Raw genomic sequence first — 6,181 nt, forward strand, 5'->3', positions numbered from 1 at the left:
TTGAACCGCCAGCCTTCTGGTTAGCGGTCAAGTGCTTTAGCCACTATGCTACCAGAGCTCCTCCTTCTTCCTAGTCTGTCTCAATTTGTAAGCTGGGCACCATGTGCATCCCACTGGGTTTGAAATACCATTGGCTCAGCCTCAAATCTCACATCAACACGTCACCATGGTAGGACAAACCAACAGACAAGTTTGTCTCTCTGTTGGAAACCTCTCGTACCACCCTTACTTGGGTCCCTGCAGCTGACTCCTCCTCTGTCCAGATTCCTAGGCCTTTTAATCCCCTTTCTCCCCCTCTCCTACCCTGCTGCTTTGGGCGTGCCTGATTTCCCTCTCACCTGGCTCCCTGCAGTTAACTGCTCCTCTGTCCAGGTTCCTGGCTTTTAATCCCCATTTTCTTACTCTCCCGCACTGCTGCTTTGGGCATGCCTGAGTTCCTCTCCTCACCTTGATCCCTTCGGCTAATACACCATGACCAGGTGGAATTCATAATGCAAGGACAGTTTATTAGAAAAACATCAATGTAATCTATTCCATAAATAAAACAAAGGAAAAGAAACATATGATCATATCAATAATTGCAGAAAAAGCATTTGATAAAATCCTATACTTATTCCTGGTAAAAACTCTCAGCAAAATAGTAATGGAAAGGAAATTCCTCAACATAATAAAAGGCATATACAGAAAACCAACAGCCAACATTACTCTCAATGGAGAAAAACTGAAATTGTTCCCCTTGTGTATAGGAACCAGACAAGGATGCTTGCTATCATTACTTCTATCATTATTGTACTGGAAGTCCTAGGTAAGGCAATAAGACAAGAAAGAGAAATAAAAGGCATCCAAATTGGCAAAGAAAAAATAAAAATATCTCCAGTTGCACATGATATAGTGTGTTAGGCTGGGTTCTCTAGAGAAGCAAAACCAGTAAAACTTATAGAGAGAGAGAAAAAACAAATTATCTTAGGAAAATGGCTCAAACACTTATAGAAGCTGGTAAGTCTCAAGTTCCTGGATCAAACATCAAGCTGGAGGCTTTTCCTGACTCTCAGCTGCAGGGGCTTATAAGCTCAAGGTTGGCAGGCAGTATACTGGCTGTTGACTCCAAGAATGATGAATCCAAGATCACTAGACTGAGTGGTGGGTTGTTCACTCACAGACAGTTGTAGGCAGCACAGGATCCTGATCCACAGAAGAGTGTCTCATTTTCCCAGGATGTCCATAAATATATTGGAAGCAGTCCACACCCCTAGGGAAACTCCCTTTCAACAGATTGGCTGCTCAAAACATATACATCTGATCTCATCATGGGAATAACCCACATCACAACTGCTTAAACCACTCAGAATGGTGGTCCAGCCAAGTTGATATACAACTCCAACTATCACACATAGAGAAACCAAAAGACTCAGCAAGAAAACTGCTGGAACTAATTGAAAGATTCAGCAAAATGGCAGGATACAAGATCACCACACAAAAAATTAGTTGGATTTCTCTGTATCAACAAGGAGATCTCTGAAAAGGAAATAAAGAAAACAATACCATTTACAATGGCTACCAAAAAGATAAAATACTTAGAAATAAATCTTACCAGGGACACAAAGAAAACTGCAAAACACTACTGTAAAAAACTATATGAGACCCACATAAATGAAAGAAGATAGCATGCTCATGGATAGGAAGACTGAACAGTGTAAAATGTCAATACTATCCAAAACAATCTGTACACTCAATACAATCATGATCCAGATTGCATCAAAATTCTTTAAGTACATGGAAAAGCCAATCACTAATTGTATGTGGAAAGGAAAGCACTTTGGATAAGCCAAGCACTAATGAAAAGAAACAAAGTAGGAGGTTTCACACTCCCCAATCTCAATACCTACTATCAGACACCATAGTCAAAGCAGCCTAGTATTGGGACAACAACAGACACAAAGACCAGTGGAACAGGATTGAGACTCCAGAAATAGATCCATCCACCTTTGGACAGGTGATCTTTGACAAAGGGTCAAAACTCATTAAATAGGGAAGTGATAGTCTCTTAAATGGTGCTTGAAAAACTGAATATCCATGTTCAGAAAAATGAAAGAAGATTCATACCTTACACCATACACAAAAACTAACTCAATATGGCTCAAACACCTAAATGTAAAACTTAAAGTTCATCAAAGAAAAAAATGAGGTGAAACTTAGAGGCCCTGATTTTTGGTCTAAATAGACTATCAAACATAAGCAAAAATATACAGACTGCTGAAGATAAGCTAGCTGACTGGGACCTTCTAAAAATTAAATTCTTATGCATATCTCAGCACCAGGATCAGCAGGAGGCAGGCATTTGTTTGCCCTTGGGCCAGGCTGGGTAAGGGAGCAGGGCGGGGGAGACCAGGAAATGAGCAGAGCAGTGTAGAACAGCTAAGGGAGACAAACTTGTCTGTCAGTTTGTCCTACTGTGATGGCTTGAGTGTTGCTGTGAGGCTGGAGGCTATGCAACTGGTGTTTCAAATGCCAGGAGGTTTACCCATGGTGGACAGGTTTCAGGAGAACCTTTAGACTAAGATAGACTTGGAAGAAGGAGGAGGCCATCCACTTCTCAAAAAATTGGCCAGTGAAAACTTTATGAATAGTTGTGAAACATTGTACAATATAGTGCCAGATGATGAGCCCCTCAGGCACTCAAAATATGACTGGAGAAGAGCTGCCTGCTCAGAGTAGAGTTGACCTTAATGATGTGTATAGAGTAAAGCTTTCAGGACCCCCATTTGCTGATGTGGCACATCTCAATGAAATGTGCAAAGACCTGGAGTTGGAAAACCAGAAGGGAAGAACACACTCAGCATTTTTCAAGCTGAAAGAACTGAGGAAATAATTTAATCCTCAAATTGCAATATTGAAAGATTCATGGACAATATGTTGAATGATGCAGGAAACATCAAAAGAAGATGGATGGAATACACAGTCACTACACCAAAAAGAACTGATAGATGATCATCCATTTCAGGAGGTGGCATATGATCAAGAACCAATGGTATTGAAGGAAAAAGTTGAAGCTGCACTGAAGGAATTGGCCAAAAACAAAGCTCCAGGAATTGATGGAATACTATTGAGATGTTTCAACAAACAGATGCTGCACTGGAGGCACTAATCATCTATGCTAAGAGATTTGGCATAGACTGCTCATGGGACGGTAAAATGGTGCAACCACTGTGAAAAAATGGTATAGTGCTTCCTTAAAAAGTTGGAAATAGGAATACCAATTGACCCAGCAACCCCCCTACTATGTATATATCCTAAAGAAGTGAGAGCTAGGACACAAATAGATATATGCATGCCTATGTTCATTGCAGAGCTCTAGTGGTATAGTGGATAAGGCACTTGACTGCTAACTGGAAGTTCAGCAGTTCAAACCCACCAGCTGCTCCATGGAAGGAACATGGAGCGATCTACTTCCATAAAGATTTACAGCCTCGGAAACCCAGTGAGGGTTGCTATGAGTTGGAAATTACTCAATGGCAGTTAATTTGGTTTGGTTTTGGATGTTCATTGCAGCACTATTTGCAATAGAAAAGAGATGGAAACAACTCATCAAGTGATGAATGAATAACCAAACTGTTACATACATACATAAACTCACTAGAATACTATCCAACATTAAAGAATAATGAAGAATCTATAAAACACCTCATAACGTAGATTAACTTGGAAGACATTATGCTGAGTGAAATCAGTCAATCACAAAAGGACACATATTGTTTGAGTCCACTATTATAAAAAGTCAAGGAAAGCTTTACACACATAGAAGGAAAATTTCTTTGTTGATTACTAGAAATGGGAGTGGAAGGAAGGGAAAATTGCTATATAGGTAAAAGATATGTGTTGATTTAGGTGAAAGGAAAAGCACTATACCAAAAACGGGTGACTAGCATATATATTGCTATGGGAAAAGAAGACATGGAGAGGTGAATAAGTGGTACAGACAACAAAGGTAAATAAAATTACATATACAATACCACATTATCAGTAATAACAAACGTTAATCTACAGGTGGATACATAGGTAGACAGTTCAGATGATCAGCTATGGGTAGGCAAATGGGAATATATCAATGACCAAATACAGGTTTGGTAGAAAATATTTCTATATATGTATTTTATGTACTACAAAAATGTTCATATATATAATAGAGCAAACAGGGAGCAAATTTATGATAACTTCTTAACCACAACCAAATACCTTTGAGGGAGTGAGTTGTAGGGCCTGTGGATTCAGAACCATGGTCTCAGGGGACATCAAGTCCAACTGGTATAATACAGTACACACAAAAAAAATTGTTCTACATCCTACTTTAGTGAGTAGTGAGTAATAACTAGGATCTTAAAAGCTTGAGAACACCCACTTAAGATGCAAGTATTGGTCTCTCTCATCTGTAGCAAAAAAGAGTAAAGAAAATAGAAAACAAATGGAAACAATTAGTCCAAGAGACTAATGGACCATAGGAAGGAACCTCAACCTATAGGACCCTGAGACCAGAACTAGATGGTGACCGGTTACCATTGCCAACCACTTGGAAAGGGATCAAAATTAGAAATACTGGATAGAGTGGGAGTAAACTGTGGAACAAAACTCAAAATCATAAAAATGACCAGACTTACTAGTCTGATAGAGACTGAGGAAACACCTGAGACTATGGCCCTTAGGCCTGGATTTGAACTCACTGCCAAGGCTTAACTTCCAGCCAAATGATAAACAGGCCTACAAGGTGAATAATTACACCAAGGAGGTGCACTGCTTAGAACAGTCAACCAAGGGAAATCAGAAGGGCAAGATTTGAGCAGCAAGAAAGCTCAAACAGCAGGAATGAATAGGAGAGAAGGACACAAGGAAAAGAAAGCCACAGGGAAGATGTGGAAATAGAGCTATTATATTATGGGGATTGCAATTAATGTCATGAAACAAGATGTTTATGAACAGTTGAATGGAAAATTAATTTGGTCTGTAAACTTTAACCCAAACCACAATAAAAAGTTTAAAAATAAATAAATAAATACCCAACTTGAAGGGGGTCATCTGGAATAAAATGTTTTATTTTATTAAATCTTTTTTCATTGGGACCCCCTTCAAGCTGCTGTCTTTTGATCTGCCCTAGCAGCCTTTGATTCTTTCCACCTGGTATGAAACGGTGTTCCAGGCTCCTCTTGAGCATTCTGGGCTCAAGACCTGGAGTGTTTCTTGCCCTTTTAGTGGACAGAGTTGGGGGAAAAATATACATATTTAAAGATAAAATACCTCATGAATTTATAACAGCATTTCCAATTCAATTCAGGACCATAGAGTTGTGTTTCTTTTGTTGTTGTTGTTTTTTGTTTGTTTTTTTTTTTTTTGTGATTTGAGTGAAAATTTACAGAGTAAACTCACTTTCCATACAGCAGTTCACATACACTTTGTCTCATGACATTGACTACAATTTACCCCAATGCAACAGCTCCTCTCCCACCTCCTCCCCATAGTTACCTCTTTCCTGTGTCCATCCGTCCATGCACGCCGGCCCTCTGAGCTGTCTCCCTGTGCATAAACAGCCCTTCTTTCTCCCATGATAGTTCTCTCCAAGGAGTGTATCTACCTGAGGTAAATGTTCAACTCATATGCCTGTCTTTTGTTTGGCTGGAAGCCACAGGTGTGGGTTCAATTCCAGACCTGAAGGGGAGCTAGGGGCCATAGTCTCAGTGGTTCCACCAGGCTCTGTAAGACCAGTAAACCTGGTCCCTCCCCCCCTTTTTTTTTCCAAATGATTTTGACTTTTGTTCCACATTGTTCTCCCTCTCTATCCAGGATCTCCTACATAGATCTCCCTCCAAGTGGCTGACAATGGTAGCCTGGCACCATCTAGTTCTTCTGGTCTCAGTCATATAGGCTGCGGAAGGACCATAGAGTTTTACATAAGCTCTATAATATATTATCTGTATCTTTGTTTCATGCTGTGAATCCTGTTTCTCAAGGACCTAAGGATGACAGAATTAGAATATTCTATAATTATTCACCTCCTTTACCATACAGTTTACATTCAAGAATCTCAGAATAACAATACCAATAGTACTACCACCAATTATAGTTATTAATAACAGTTAAAACATTTTTTGCACATGCTATCCTATTCTCTTTCTTTTTGGTTTTATAATGGTTA

This window comes from Orycteropus afer, unplaced genomic scaffold, assembly GCF_000298275.1.
Source record: "Orycteropus afer afer isolate SDZICR_OR568_19922 unplaced genomic scaffold, OryAfe1.0 scaffold00043, whole genome shotgun sequence".
Lineage (NCBI taxonomy): Eukaryota > Metazoa > Chordata > Mammalia > Tubulidentata > Orycteropodidae > Orycteropus > Orycteropus afer.